The sequence below is a fragment of the Pteropus alecto genome, unplaced genomic scaffold (assembly GCF_000325575.1).
Source record: "Pteropus alecto unplaced genomic scaffold, ASM32557v1 scaffold152, whole genome shotgun sequence".
NCBI lineage: Eukaryota > Metazoa > Chordata > Mammalia > Chiroptera > Pteropodidae > Pteropus > Pteropus alecto.
Window position 1 is genome coordinate 8,301,150 of NW_006432227.1, and position 17,691 is coordinate 8,318,840.

Sequence of the window (17,691 nt, forward strand, 5' to 3'; positions counted from 1 at the left end):
TTTAAACAGGGAATCATCTCTAAACCAAACAAGAAAATTTAAATTAATATAAATGTTTATGATTTCTGTCTAACTTAATTACATTCCTTGATATTGATTTGCTAATTTACCTTTGAGAAAGAATACATAGGTATATTTCCTTCATTTGTTAGATTATAAAACATGCAAAATTGGCTGTGACATAAATGAAAATAGTAATTTATTTCCCTCATATTATTGGTTTACAGTCAATTAAAATTATCTCGGAGCTACATTTATAATAAATGTTTTATTGGTACTTTTTCTTATTCTAGTTTATTCACCCTAGTAATATTTATTGAGTGCATGCTATAAGCCATATTTTTTTAAATTTAATTTGATAAATAATCTAAATAACCTAAAATAATGTACTTTAAAATAATTTGAAAAAAGCTTGGTTAGATTTATTTTAAAAATACTGTATACCGATGACCTTAATAATAAACTAAATAATTTAGATCTTTGTTTTCAATATATTTGCTTTCTCTAATACCTAGCTTTATGAGATTAATATGAAACCAAATTGATTTAGTTATCTGTCCTCAGTATGAAAGGGAAAATATTTCCAAATTAAACCATATTCTTACCAATATATTTATTTATGGTTTTTATTGTTCCAGTAAGAACACATATGAAATCTATAAATGATCAGGCTAATATCTTACCAAACAGTTATAATAACAATCTAGTTGAGGACATTAAATTTGATCATGTCATATTTAATGCAAGATGGCTCTGCTTGCCATCTTCTTTTGGAGTGAGTCCTTCAGTTTTTTTCTAAAGTCTTCTTTTGAATTGATAACATCAATAACTTAGACATATTTGTTTTATAAAAGAATGAATGAATGAATAATTTGTATTGTAAATTATACTGATGAAGAAAATTACAGGACTGAAATCAGAAGTTATTTCTCCACTCTCTTCTATTAGTACTGACTTTTAGTAATTCTTTAAATATATATTTTATCTGTATGTGAACTTTAAAATTTCTTAGTATTTTATGCTAGTGTATTAAATAAATTCATTCATGAGTAAATGCTCTGTTATGATTTTAAAGCATCTGTCTTTGAATGTGTATCATAGATTTAAAAGTCTTGTGGGTGGAAGGGCAAATGATATCTTTGTAGTTCCTTCTGTGTAAGTCCTAATTTAAAGAAAGTCCTGTAGAATTTTTAACTATGTAGAATAGTAACAATGGCAATAATAATCATGATGATAATAATGTAAATTCCAATCAATCATTTCTAAAAATTGGAGACTTTACTGATAAATAGAAATATGATGTTAGCATATTTAATCTGCTAATTGTGTCATCTTGAACACTTGCCCAAATGTTGTGACGAAGGATAAAACCAGGCTTTATGCTATCGTTTGGACTCAGTTACAAAGGATATTCCACCCAGAGCGAGGATGCCTTATATGCACTGTCTTACTTGAAATCTTGCCATTTGGCACCTAAACCCTGAGGCAGAATTCCAACCAAATTGTAAATAGGAATGATGCCAACTTAACAGATGAGCAGAAGGTGCCAAAGCCAAGAGACCATGTTCACATATCAAATGCATTTACCTAGGGCAGGATTCCCAGTTATAAATCTTTAAACAAGTTCAGAAAAACTGTGCCAACACAAAGAGGTTGCCCCATCTTTAATTCACCCAGAACAAGGATTAACCTTGAATTTGTTTAGAGATGCTATTTAGCCACAAAATTTTGTTATCTTTGTAAGCTGGAGAAAGACTAGGTAGTTTTGCATTTATGTGTTTAATTGCTCAATTCTTACTCTATTGTTTATCTAGTAGTTTATTATCATTATAATAATTTAAGTGCCATTAATCCAAACTTTGTATTGATTATATTCATACTGATGTCTATCAAAGATAAAGCGGCATAACATAGTGCTCATTTTTAAAGAAAATGATTACTGATTTCCTAAAAATTCTCACAGTATTCACCTAAAGCTGTAATGATGGCTATAAATAATAACTTATACTCTGCCTTTACAACAGAGTAAAATTAATATTAAGGAATCATTTTATACACAGATAACTATTAAAGAAATGTGAAGGAAATAACTTGCAATTATTCTGACAGAGTAAATTTTATGGTTCTTACAGGATTATAGTATTTTTTGTTTGTTTGTTTTTTAATATGTAACCAGAAAAGTTTTGGAAAAAACTTTTGGACAAGTATTGTGTTTGCTAAAACAAACTAAAATATATTTCTAGTTGAAGTTTAACGAATGTTTAATAAAACCCGCTGAGATGGAGTGTGACTCACAGAAAAAGTTAAAGCAGACATTGCTATTTTCTTCACATAGTTTAACAAATGACAAGAGGATCTAATTTCAAAGAACGCTAAGTATTTAAAGGCCACAGTTTACAAAGAAAATACATACAAGGAGGAAGATCATTTTTTTAGCTATTTCCAGTATGAGAACACAAACTTTCAAAAGGCAAAAATGCTATAAAAATAAAGCTTCTAAATGCTTTATGTTCCATATGAAAGTCAAATTCTGATCTCTAGATTGTTTGACTAGATTGCCTCAACATAGGATACAATTCTTATGAAAAACTTTATGATTTTATCAAATAAGCAAAGTATGCTAATTATAGGAATATTAGGCAATATAATATGCATAAAGAAAAATGGCTAATAAATCACTTCAATTTCAATATCAGACTTAAAAAGCAAATATTTTGTGAATATTTATATTTGTGCGTTCATTAAAACAAGATCACACTAAATGTTTAGTATTAAGTTCTGGGTTTTTTTTATTTAAAATATATTGGTACCTTTTTTTAATTAAAAATATCCATCTATTGCATTAATTTCAAATTTTAAACAGTATATTTCTGAACATTTAGGTTATTTAAGATTTTGTACTTTTTTAAAAAAATGTTGTGACTTCCTCAATATATAGCTTGGAGAAACATCTGAATTTTTTTCTTTTACGTTCTGATCCTGTAAGTGGCACTAGGCAACCAAGTGTTATTCCTTTTTCTAAGCATTTTGAATTGCCCTCCAGATGTTGACTCTAGCAAAACTTTACACGAGCAATGCATGAGAATGAGTTCCCTCACAAAACAAACACTAACGATAATCCGGCAATTTTATCGTTTACCATCTGTTAAGAAATAGAATTTTATTTAAAATTTTTTTCTATGATTATAAATGACTTTTAATTATTTAGCCTACATATGATTTATCACTTTTGTCCTAAGCGAATACTCTAATTGAAAGTAAGATCCATTGGTAGAAAGTTTATTTTGTTTTCTTTAATTTTTATCTTCAGTACCTAAAACAATTTCTGTGATATAGGAGGCAATTATCTTCAAATATTTTGTATAAATTAACAAGTATTTGAATTATCATTTCTGTTCTTTGTGAATTTTTCAGTTGGAGTATTAGGCACATGTTCTGTGTTAATTTGTGTGTGCACATGTGTTTGTGTATGTGTGCATAAAGTTAACTCTTTGTCTGCCATGACGATAAAAGTTGATTTAGTCCTATTCCCCTAAATGTGCTTATGGCATTTTGCTTACCTCTTTCTCTCCTTTTCTGTTTTTCTGATTTATATTATTCCATGTATAATGTTAAATAGTTCAATCTGCTTCTTCCTACTGTTATAGAGTCATGCTTAAAATCTATAATTTTCCTTAAACTCATATAGCATCATCCATCCACCCATTCATCCATCTATCTATCATCTATCTATATAACTCCACCTGGAATATTTTTTTTCTAAGAATGTAATAGATAAATAATTGCATTTTTTCTTAATTTCTAGCCTGTTATCCTAACACTGTTTACAAATTAGCTCATTTTTTCTGAATTTGACCCAAGCACCAAGTAGTTTTAACTCAATTGGTAATGTATTTTAATATCTGAAAGCCTGAATAATTTAGATACTAAATTATTCAAATTTATAATAAATATTCATTATAAATGAGTTGTTCACCTTATTCTTTATTAAATATATTTTTTATCTATCTTAGGCAATTTTTTCTTCCATATACATTTGATATTTTTTGGAAGGAGTATTTTTAATCTCCTACTTGTTTTTTTCATGCTTTCATTAGAAAGTGGTTGTGTTACTATTTCTATTTTAAATCAATATAGGACACATTTTGGAAATAAAATACATTTTGTACATTGGTTAGGAAATTAAGTCCATATCTGTTGTGCTAGTGAAACGGTAGCATAACTCAAGTTTCACTTTTTGGACAGTGAAAGATTTAGAATATTCTGTGGCTGTGATCATTCTGTGCTTTCTTCAGTTTCCTATGTATTTCTACATTATAATTTAGAATTCGTTGACCATGAGCTGTATGTAAATATTGGGCTTGCTGCATATCCACATATATATAAGTAAAACTCCAGATTCATGAATATTTTACTACAAATAGCTAGAAATAATTTTTCTTTATCTTAAGATAATGTTTTCCAATAAAGAAAATAGATCTTGTGGTAGATTTTTTCACACGGCAAAAATAATCCTGATTATAATTAACAAGCAGTGTCTATTTTTCAAAACTCGCTGTCAGATACAGACTAAGAAATCTTACAAAATAATTAATATTGAGCTAAAGAAATGCAAAATTTGTATGACCAACCCATACCTTTCAGGCAATTAAAAGAGAAAATAACCTCCCATTCATATACAAGTCATACTGAATTCACACATGAAATATTGCCTACAAGTGAACGTGACATTTCGAAGAAGATATGTCAAATCTGGAAAAGCCCAGATTACAAAAATGAAATGATCTACGGATTGTGCATAGTTGCTTTCATAGAAGATGTCATTGGAGTTGCCAGAAATGTGTTGTGGGTAGAGCCAGATGACCCTCCCACATTTTGACACAGACAAATGACAGTTTCTCACTCTTCTATGAGGTGCCACGTTAAAACAACTGCAGAAACAGTCACTTGTATTAGTCTGGATTGCCTAAAATGTAGACATTAATAGGGAATTAGATGTGCAGGACAATTTTGGGGGACAAGAAAGAGGAAATAGAGAAGTCTGGGAGACTTTAAATCATGATGGACATCTGACTCCTTAAAGAAGAGAAGAAACGAAGGAAATGCAGCATCGTTCTAAGAGCATTCTGGCAAGTCTATAAGGCAGTCTTTGAGCCAATGTCACCACAGAGAGCAGTGTTTCCCCCAAATGGCCCATCTTTAGTAAGCGTGCCATGCTCATGAATTGCTTAGAAGCAGCTGTCAGAAGCATAATGTCCATGTGAAAGGGTTCTGGATCTCATAGGTCAGCAACTGAGTCTGTCGGTGGTGTGCAGAGATCTGATAGGTGTGTTGTCATGGCAGCCAAATAATTTGACCCCCCTGTATTTGTCCTTCCAATCAGAATGCCATCACTAAATTTCTTCTATTCAGGATTTCTGATTCTTGACTGAAGGATAGGTTAAAAAGCTTGATAGTCAAGTGAGAATGAATATGTGATGTTATATGATTAAAGTGCATCCACAGTGTGACTATTATAATATATAGGTTGAATATATTTAACATAGATGTGTTTTAAAAAAAAACATTCCAAGTAAGGAGAATCTCTTCAATTTAAATCAGTTAATGTGAAATTTAAAAGTAAAAGTTCTTTATGTAATTGGATAGCAAAGTGCCACTAACCACTTTTATGTTACATTTTAAATGCTTCTTTTAAATGTATTATTTATAATGTTTTGTTCTTTACGGAGGATTTAAAACTATCTCAAAAAACATTTTGGAAGCTGTGTCCAATGCAGATGAGCTGCTTTAACTTCTGATAAAAACAATATAGCTACACTTTCTTGTGAATAAGAATTCAGCTTTATAGCTGATGGAAGCAGGAAGCTAAGCACTTTTCTCCTGAAAAAGAATATATATGTATATTTAAATGTAAATTGACTGAGAAATATTTCAGAACTCCGTGAGTTCTAATCATGGTGCATAGGGAGCTCTTTGCACTTCTGGTCTGGGGAATCCTGTCTAGTTTTGTTCCCATTCTTCAGCCCTGTGGGAGAAGAAATGAAAGGATGCAGGACCCCTTGGGGCACAGCTGATCCACAGTGCCAGAAAAGATAAATTATCACTCTGAAGAGCTGAGAAATAGTCACTGAAATGAGTCACCCTTGCTAAGGTGGTAATGGCTGATTGCTGTGCAATAAGTAATTCCTGAGAGACTTTGTTGTCAAGAGCCTGTAGGTTAAGGTCGAAACATTAGGAAGAACTTCTGACTGGCAGCCTGAATTCCAGGTGAGTCAGAAGAGAACATTCTGAAAGACTATGTGTATGATTAAGGTGACTTAGGGATAAATGAAATAAGATTTAAAATTAGTGGACTGAATATATATCATTTCCTTATAAGCTTGTTCTAGGGGAATTGTAGTCTCTTTTTATTAATTTTTAGTATTAATAATTTATTAAATATTTTAATTAAAACACAGAAAGTGATGCAAAACACCCTATTAATAACCTAAACTCTGATCAGTTCAGATTTCCGACTTACTGAAAAAAATCTTCAAAAAGGCTCATGCTACTCACAATACATGTTTGCCAACTGCAATTTTGAACATATGTAATTTGTCACTTAGAGGAGAGCTGCCAAAAGAAAAAGAGGAGAATCAAATTGAATTTGTCTAATAGAGAAACAATGCAGACTGTTACATAGAAAGTCAAGTGTCAGGGACAGATGTATGTATTCCAGGGGGACATACAGGTTCCAGAGATCACTGCCCTGTTTTGAATGACCTTCCTTCAATAATTAGGAAAAAAGTGAATGAATGGGGAAAATGACGTTATTACTATTTGTGGTGTATTTAGAGAAAAAAATATTATGAAAGCTTAAATAAGAAGTTTCCTTCCTACTAATGTTCATAACTAGAGCTATTTTTTTAGAGTTATCCAATTTTGTAAGTTCCATCTTATTCTATTATAACAAGATGTTCAGCAAGAGAAATGTCTGCATAATACAAAAGTGTAAATCCCATCAGTGATGTCAATATAAAGAACTTTAAGTTCTTATTTATTTACAGGAAATTATAATATATTAAGATAATTACATGCATGTAAATAAATAAATAACGAAGATATTTATTGCATATTTTTGGTAACTGAATGCAATGAGTTATCGTGGAAAGGACGTGGGTATTGAAATAATATCAATGTGGAATTAAATCTTCTTTTTATTGTGTATTCACTCTCTAGATCCTGTCAAAATCCTGTTTCTCTAAATAAGCTCTGAATTGCCTATCTATGAAATGGGGCTAAGATACATTTATTGTAAAAATTCTGGAAAAAAGAAATCTGTCAGTTTCGAAAAAAAAACATTAGCAGCCTTGTAGAAAGTATCTAAAACTGCTTCTCTCTGTATTGCTGAATAAGATTAAATTCTACTTTATAAGCTTATTTTAAAGTCACTTTCTAGTTAAGTTCTGAGCTTCCACTCTATACAAGACGTGAGCTCTACTTGTGCCTGCTCTCACCACCAGTTTAGCTTCCTCAGAAGATTTTGCTTCAGTGAACCTGCTGGGTTCGATACTTTCCAATGTTTTGTAAAAATTTGAAATATTCTAGTAAAATTGCACCAGAAACAAAGGTATTATCTCACTAATAGCCACCTAGTAGCAGCATAACTTGATAGTAGGTCACAGTCACTGATTTCTACATTTTCAAACTGGACTTTCATATCATAACAGTTACATGTTGACACTACTAAATCGTATCTTACATTTGCCAAAATTGAATTTTTATATATCATCTGGTAAAAAAAAATATATATTTTTTGAGCTATTGTGTAGTGATATCATCTAGCTCCATAGATCTCATTAAGTTTATAATATTGAAAACAAATATGTGAAGAAATAATTAGGCGTGTCGAAAAAGCCAAATTGTCAGCCTCAGTCACATGGTCTGTGCTTCTGTCTCTTCAGGCACTCCAAGCAGAAGTGATCTTTCCACAGAGCCAGATGTTGTATCAGTTATACAAACAGCTTTAAGAAGAGCTCAGAAAAATTTGTAGATGAAGATTGTCTTTGTAACATTACTTTAACCCTTAAAGAAACAACACGCAGCTGTCGATGTTACTAATCCTCAAAATACCATATTTGCTAGAAAAGCACTTTGTTTGCTTTTATTAATTTATTTGGAAAATATTTATTGGATATATTCTCTGTGCTAGGCACAGGTCTAAGCACTTGGTACATCAGTGAGCACTACCGACGAGATTACTGTCCTCACTGAATTCACATTGTAGTAGTGGGAAACAAGCACAAATAGCGCACACGCACACACACACTGTAATATAAAAACATACGCAATAAGTTAGAAGGAAGTAAATATCAGAAGATGAAGTGGTGTAGTTAGGGTAAATGTTGTGTTGGAATTTCTAATTTTAAATAGATTGGTCAGGGCAAGCCTCATTGAGAAGTTGACATTTAAGCAAAGATTTGATGGAAATGAGCTTGAAACGCTCTTTTTCTTCTTTTCCAAAATGAAAAAATTTAGAAGTCCTTTGAGATAGTTTAAATTCCCTTGCTGTCTATCATTTTATTGTCTTTGATTATAAAGAAGCTAAATTTTTGCAAAGAGTACCTCTGAGCCAATTATTTTGAATGGCTTAGGTAAACAGTTTAGTTTTGAAAACTATTCATTCTTCCTCTTCTTCCTTTTCTTCTTTTCCAAAATGAAAAGATTTAGAAGTCTTTTGAGATAGTCCAAATTCCCTTGCTGTCTGTCATTTTATTGTCTTCGATTATAAAGAAGCTAAATTTTTGCAAAGAAAGAGTACCTCTGAGCCAATTATTTTGAATGGCTTAGGTAAATAGTTTAGTTTTGAAAACTATTCATTCTTCCTCTTTTTTCCTTTTCTTCTTTTCCAAATTTTAAGCTACCACTTGTATATTATTCTTTTCTCAGAGTTTTGAAATGTCTGCCTCCACAGGGTCTGTAAATACTAATACAGATTTTTAAAGTGATCTCATATAGCTAAACCCCTAGAAGTCATGAAATATGGCAATGTAAACTTGAAAATGCATAAGGAATACCCATGATATGAAATCCTGCATAACACAATTGATCCATGACAACTTTTATGTCCATTTGTAAGCTGGGATGATAGCTTAACAAAATATAAGTACCTTTATGAAGTGATATTATAGGTAATTATTTTGTTGGCCTTGATAATTACAAAGTAGAATACATTTTACGTAGAGAAATGGACTTTTTTTCTGTTTCTATAATTTACTACCAAATATATTATTGGAAGTAAAAGTACCTGAGATTTTTATTTCCCTGGACTAAATTAACTGAAACATCAGAAACTGTATATATTAAAAGCACTAATTTTTATTTTGTTTAATGTTTTTGTTTGTTTTTCATTGTACATACCAAAATGAAGTTGGGTGCTGCCTTTAATATATAACCAGTAAGAGGTATTATTATGAGATAAATTTTTCAACTTAAAAAGAAATTGTTTTCTAATATAAGAGTCAACATTAGAAGAGATCAGTAAACAAGGAAATGCCTTTATGGGTCCTTATCTTACCCTTCGAAAACCACTTATCTAAAATAAAAACACTTATCTAATATAAAAACTTTATATAAGAAGTCATTTTTGGTTTTTTTGAGCCAGACTTCACTATTTCTTCTCCTGGGTTGGGTTTACTATATTGGAAGAATGTATCAGACTTGCTTGTTTGACCTTGGCCAAATGTGGCACTTTCTTCACAATCATGAAAACCGCTGTGCATGGTGGTATATGTGAAAATGTGAGAATGTATTTATATACCACGATTTCAAGCCTTATTATAATGTCTCTAGTTCATCTGCAATGGAGTGTTACATATAAAAAAATAACATCCATTAAATTTATAGATAAGCAGCTAAAACATTGTATTTTGTAATATTTGTGTATTCCTGATGCTTGCAATACTGATATTACATCCTTTTCATGTCTTCACTTACTATGAATACATAGCCCAAGAACTTCTCTGTCTTAATCTACTGTTTTATCTTTTATGTGATGCCTGTTGGATCAAACACTTTTTTCATCAGTAAGATGAAAAGATTTTCCATGTATTATTCTCAATTTAAAAAATAAACCAGTGTATTCTGAAGATTAGAGACAAAAAGACAGAGATTTTGGAATATTTAATGAGTTCTGCATATTTATCAGAGTGCATATTGCACAGGAGCTTGAATCACATTACACTAAAATTGAACTTTTTTTCTTGAGAAAGGTAGTGTGTGTGTGTGTGTGTGTGTGTGTGTGTGTGTGTGTGTGTGTGTATATAAACTTATCTCCAAAGTAGCATTAATTGATTTAGTTGTCTAAAATTTTGTTACCGTATAAGAATAAAAGAAATTCAAAAAGACCTTTAGAAGTTATTGTTGCTCTTTTAAGAGCATTTCATTTTTGATAATTACATGATAGCTAATTTCATGTGTGACATTAATGTAAACATTAGTGACTAATGTTTTCCTTTAAAATATTAATACAATCTCTAAAACAGACTCTAACATTCATATAGATAGAATATCTTCTGAAAAAGAATTCTGTTTATTTAAGGAAAAAATATACATGGTTTCTATACATTACACCGGAAAAAAAAAAAAAAAGTTTCCGGATGTGTCAAAGTGGTGAGTTTTTGTTTTGTTTTTGTTTGTCTGTTGAGGATGAAGGGCCAGGAAGAGTGGTTTCTTTCTCTGCTTCTGGAAAAAACATATCTGCAAAAATATGTCACATTTACTGTTCCCTAAAGACATACTTATGTCTGGAGGCTCGCAATGTTCCATCCCTTTTGTCTCTTCTTGTAGTGGTTTCACCCACTTTGTGCTGTCTTGTATTCCACTGTAAATTCTTACTTTCTTAAAGCTTTTTTCTCAGTATGGACAGATTCCTTCATTTCTTTCACTACACTCTGATCACCTGATCGAAGTTTCTTCCTGGGGCACATTTCACGTCAGAGATTTTCCTATATTTATCACAGCAAAAAATGGTCCCTCACCATATTTGCCTTGTCAAGCAATCTCACCCCCAACAACCAACAGAAACTGACAAGGAAAAGAAAAATGTTTTGGCTTGCTTCTCTCAGGCACTCAGACTTCAATGATCTTATATTAATTGGTTTGATGTTTTTATTCTGATGCCTTCCTGCACTTTGTATCAGTATTTGCTCTTACGTTGTAATTGTATACAAGGCAAAGATTTGCCTATACGTTTGCCTTTGGATATTGAAATTAAGCAATTAATAGATGTCATTTGTTGCTAATGAGTTTTTTGCTCCATGTTATGTGATCTCATTTCATAGCCAAACATACTTGAGAGGGAGGTTAGATGTCAGAAAAAGATTGTGTAATTGGCTCATAATCACACATTTATTAGATCTAGACTAGATGGGGAGGGGGTCCTTTTTTTGTCATATAGCAACAACACATATTTGTTCAAAGAAACAGTTGGTAATTAGCTTATTCATTATGCTAACCATTATGTTAATATTACACCTAATTTTTTTTCTCTCTAAAAGGCTCCTCTGCCTCATACAGATTGTGTAAGGGCTGTGACTCAGCTTTATCATTTCTAAGATCAGGATTTGTTAAAAATAAGTGTAACCTCTGTATAAAATATTATTTCAAAATGCAAAGTAATAGATGAATGAAAACTTCTGTTAATATCTTTTTTGTGTGTTTGTCTTAATGTTTTCTCTACATATATTTTGGTTGCTTGGTTGCACATTTTAATTCTCATTTGTTTGCTGAACAAATATTTACTGATAGTCTTCTATGTTTCAGATTCTCTTCTATGTCCCGGGAATACAACAATGAAAAACACAGATAAAAATTCCTCTCTATTCTAGTGGAAAGACTCAGAAAAAAATAATTAAAAAAGAATAGCTGAAGCATGTCTACATCAGGAGATAAGAGAAAGAAAGTAAAATAAAGTGGCTGTGAGGCTCAGGGAGTAATAGGGCAGCGAGATTTTCCAATTTTTAATAAAAAGAAATCAAAGAGGAATAGGAAGGAATCAAGGACAGTTTGGAAACTATCACCCAGTGGCCAAGTGAGAATAAATGATGGAATTGATCAAAATGGCAGCTATGTCATTGAGAAAGGAAAATTTTCAGTGTGGTTTGAAGATAGAGATGACAGTATGTGCTGCTGGATTTAATGTCGTTGAAAGAAAGAGAGAAGCCTAGACTATCTTACAAGGCATTAGATCTGAAAAGATGGAAGAATCGAGGTGCTCTTTATTGTGATGTAGAAGGAGCCATTTTTGCATGTATCATGATGGTGGTGGTGGTGGTGGTCATAGTGTGTGTGTGTGTGTGTGTGTGTGTGTGTTGAGAGTGACAGAAATTGATAGTTTTTTTAAATGATAAATTTAAACTTTTTATTAGCTATCAAAATCTAAAATATTCCTACTACCTTCCTTCACCTCATAAAAACTTAGTTGACAGGTTCTTTTAATTCTACATTTGCCATCTCTTGGAACCCACACCCGCTTCCTATTCTCACTGACCACCGTTACTCTTGTCTTTTTTCCTTGAGTTGTTGGAACAACCTCTGAGTTATCTCTGTGCTATTGATAATAACTTTATCAGTGCCTCTTAAGCACTAAAATCAGATTAATACTTTTGACATGTGGTAGTAATTGTTTCACTGTTCTTCCCAAAGATGTTCAAACATTTTCCTTCCCTCTCCCCACCCATTTCCTGTCCTGGAACTCAGTATATTCCGAAATATGACCCCAAACATTTATCTTTTAAATTTATTTGATATCCGCGCTCATCACAAATTACAATTCCATAAATTGAATTGTTCCTTATCACAGGAATGACCAATTTTCTATTTACCCTTCAGTCCATATTTATTTGACCAAATCTCTTTTAATTTAAGTTATAATTCCATTTTTCTCTCCTTAAACACATTTTCAACTTACTCTCACAATGTGAAGTCATTGATCTTTACTCAAATCTTCATTTTTAATATTTTTATACTAACTATATATATGTCTATGAATTTTAAATTGTATCCTTCCTACAAAGTGATTGTTCCAGAGAAGTTCCTGCTTGGTTAGAAAAGATAATTATTCCAGATGTAGATGATTCCTCTAGGGTCAAGGTGTACACATTGATGCATGACACTGTAGCAGTTACTGGCCTTTAAAAACAATGCAATCATGCCTGTTCAATCGATACCAATTAAAACCTAAAACAAAAAATTGAATTTATTTGTCTTAATCTCACTTGCCTCATTTGAATTGAAGAAATGAAATTGTTCGTATTATCAATAAGACAATTAAAAATTTCCCATATAAAAAATAGGGAAGATATTTTGATCCCATATACTTGTATGTGTACGCATATGGCGATGAACTAACTTCTTATTAGTGTTGTTATGGTTGTATGCCTTGAGACAGATTCTCATACCTATTATATAAAGGTGCAGCCAATTTTGCTGGTAGCTTATTTTTTCTTAGATCTCATGGCCAAAGGAAAGCAAGACTTAAGTGTTTGCCAGGTATGACCTTTTATTACAAGAATTATTTTAAATGTCTATTCTTATCACCAAAGACCTAGTCCAAAAGGAGTGAAAATCAATAAACCCACTTAAGGATGGTGAAAATTCAAAGTGTATTATATAGTTGGAGTAGTTGGGTAAAAAGGAAAGAGATTGTGTTAATTCTGAGAGGAAAAAATGTCAAATGTCCGGCAATTTTAAATGTTACTAGGACCCAATCTGAAGTACACAACCGTCGAACAGATCCAAGTTACATATTCTAACTTAAAAATAATATAGTTTTAGGAAGAACTGAGTTCAAATTTATTGGCTAGAAATCAAATATTCATTTTTTAGAAATAAACTCAGATAATAAGAATGCCCTCTAAAGGGTTAGGCTAAATAAAAGCAGACTTCAACCACTGCAGACTAGAACTTATGGGTGGAAGAGCCTGCAGAGGCCTGCAGTCCTCATCCTCTGGACCACTGTGGAGGTGCGTGTTTGCTCTTCAACGTGACTGTGGAAACCCCACAGGGCTGGATGCTCTTCAGGCTTCTCCTCCAGCAGAGAGACCTTTCCTATTTTTATGTCTGTGCATAGACCAAGTTTTCTGTGCATAGACCAAGTTTGAGAGAGTTTTTAGAAGCTAAGCAAAAATATTATGCACTTAGGCATATCAAATCTTTATGTATGTTAGAAGAAGATCTGATACATAGGACTTGAAGACTGGGGCAAGTTGAGTGCAGCTCCTCCAGTAGGAGGGAGGGAGGGTCCCCAGTCTCAACTGTCACATTGGCAGGAAAGTTCCCCTGGAGTCATTCTGGACAGTCCTGCTTGTCTATCTGCTAAGTGCTCTGATGACCTGTCAGAGTCAAAGCTAGTGACTTGTAATAATAACCAGCTGCAAGATGAAGGAGAAACACCTCAGTGTTATGGAATGTTGAATCATTATTAGGCCTTTCAAAAAAAAAAAATGAATTTCACATCTTTATAGACCTAAATAGGTGAAAAAGCTTGCAAATGGTTACTCAGTGATTACATCGCTGTCAGAACTTTGACAAGAAGTGAAATGTCATATTGTTTTTTTGCATACAAGGAAATTTTGGGGTGGAGAGGAGAGGTGGGGGGAAGAAAATGATAAAATTAACTCATCATATAGGTACTGTGGGAGCTAAAAAAATAATTTATTTTTTTCCCACCTTCTAAAGTCTTCTAGTGGGGCTTATAATCAAATTAACAGAGACAGATTAACAGGAGAAAATGTGCATAGTTTATTACAAATGTACATACCAGGGGTACCTAATATATGAGACCCGAAACCTAATAGGCAATCAAGGTTTACATGCCATTATAGACAAAGGAGAAAGTGGGCAGGGGTCTGAGATTAGGAAGGAAATGGCGGCTTACAGGTAGCTGAGAAAGAGCAGAACATATGTGGCAGGCAAATTCCTGCTAGACAATCTAGAAAATATGAGACAGGGAGGATCCAGCTAACAGGCTCCTGCTTGGAGGCTTCCTGTCTACATACGAAGGTGAATATGCTAAGATTCCCTTCCAGGAGCAGGACCTTCCATCTGAATTTCTTAGGCAGGAAAGGGGAAGGGTCAAAGTTCTTTCTGAGTCTTTTGTTTCTTAATAACCAGCTTAAAACCATGATCACCAAATGCACAGTTTTGGGGATGGCAAACTTTGGTCCCCTTCAATACTCTATTTTGTTATACATAAAAAAAGACAAATAAGAGGATTATTTAAATTCTAGAAATCTAGATCTTTATTCTGCAGTGCCTAAATTTTCCAAAGAGTAGATAAATGTTAGAGAAAAACACTGTCTATCCTTAATCTTTTTCTTATCTTCAGTCTTAGCTTTAGCCTCACTCAGAATTTCCCAAAGTGTACTTTGTAGAATATGCGCTTTATGATACGCCAATATTAAGAACAACTCCTCACAAAAAACTTTTTTGGAGAACTCTTAGGAAATTAATAGTTTACTTATGATTTGATTGCCCAGTTCTACTTCTGTAATATATCAGCAGTCCTCAAAAGATTTACATTTGATTATTTAACTGAATATTAGTTGCAAGTTATCTATTTATAAGAAATGATATTGATCTTAGCAGATATTACTACATTAAAATATCCAGAATCTACTGTAGTGCCAATGCCATGTGCTGTCTGAAACATGTTCATATTAGCTTTAGAAAGTGCCATTAACTACTTCTCTGAAGATATTATTGTATATAAGTAGACTAAAATTCAAGCCTAATTCAGAGTGAACATTTTTTTCCTAAAGATAATTTAGCAGAATGTTTAAGACAATCTTTATTTAATTCAGTATCACTTGTTTCTTTTAATGGTCTCTGTATATTTTGGCCACATATGTAGTTTGATCAAACAGAAACTTTCATAAGTTAAAAGTTTTAAAATGCAGATATTGGAACTACCTAAAATTCAATATGACTTCAAAAAGAATAGATCAATAATGATGTTATTTGTGTGCCTTTGTTCATCCACTTATTTCTGACATAAAACTCTCTGTATTCACTGTCTCCGATATGCATTATTTAAAGCCCACTGTATTATTTGCAAGTATTCACTGAAGACTTCAGGAAGGTTTTCTGGATATTAGGTCTTATTTTAGAGGGTAGAAAAGATTATTATTAAAGGAGTTTATATTCGTAGGGATAAACATGATTTAGAAGTTAGGAGAAATAGCAGATATTGGTAATTTTTGATAGCTATAAAATTTGTGTAATATGACTTAATTTTTACCAAAAATAAAGCATATAATGCATATTAATAGCTCTCTGAATTTTAATTTAAAAGGTAACTATAGCAATGCATCTGCAAATATAACGTAGTATCATTCATACATATAAGTGAGTTTCTAATCTACCTGACATTGTGTTGTCAATATGCGTTAGAATATATTAACTCATTCATTTTTCTAATACTTATATACGGAGAGTAATATACGCAGAGTTAACTTGGCCATACATTTTTTAACATATGTTTATGTTCAGTTTCAAACCCCAAATAATAAAAAAGATTGCTTACATCAGGAGATGATTTGAGTCATTCAATTCTCCCCACATCTCAATCATATATCCCTTGTTGCTACCAAATTTGTTTGTAGCTGAAGTTAAATTAATGTACAAATGGTAATTCAAGTCTTCAGAGAGATGACCACCTAGCCTGGGGATTCTCAAATGTGTCTGCATATAAGAATCACCTGGGTACTTTATACAAATATAGATGTCTTCTGCAATATATACACGATGTACTTAAACTTTAAGGGGCCATGGACAACTATGACATGAAAACACCTCAAGTGATTCTAATGTGTAGATAAAGTTGAAAATCAGGGACTTGGAGATGAGATTATAAATGGTATTTGGAACTATGACTCAGAGTGAGATCCCTGAAGAAGAATGAAGTAGAAAATGAAAGAATTTTTAAAAGTCCCTGAATATTTAATACCCTAGAGGGTGTTATGCTAAGTGAAAGAAGTCAGTAAAAGATAGATACTATATGGTTTCACTTATATGTGTACTCTAAAATAAATAAACAAATAAACAACAACCACAAAAAAATAAAGAGACTCATAGAAACATATCAAGTGGATGATTCCCAGAGGGGTGAGGGTGGGAGATAGGTGAAAATGATAAAGGGGAATATAGTCAATAATGTTGTGATAAGTTTGTACAGTGATGGATAATTACTAAAATTAGTGTGGCGATCACACTGTAGGATATATAATGTTGGATCACTGTATTCTACACTTGAAAGTAATACAGTATTATATACTTACATAAAAATAATAAAATTAATATAAAATAAAATAAAGGTCAATGTAGAAGTTATAGACAGCTTTGGTATAACGGTATTATTGGGAGCAGACACCGTATTGCAAAGGCTGTAAAAGGCGATTAAATAGCAAATGCAGGCAACACTGGAGAAGGCTGGTTATAAAGAGGAGGAAGGAAATACGTGGTCTTCAGCTGGAAAAGTGGAGTCAAATCTTAAGAAAGGTGATTTTTGTTTTTAAGATGAAAAAGACAACAGTATTTAATTGTTGAAGTAGGTGATCTACTGGATTGAAGATAAAAGAGAGGGAAGGTGAACGAGATCTTGTGTGCAGGTTCCTTAGAAAGCAGAGGGCCACGTGGTCACAGTGGATAAAG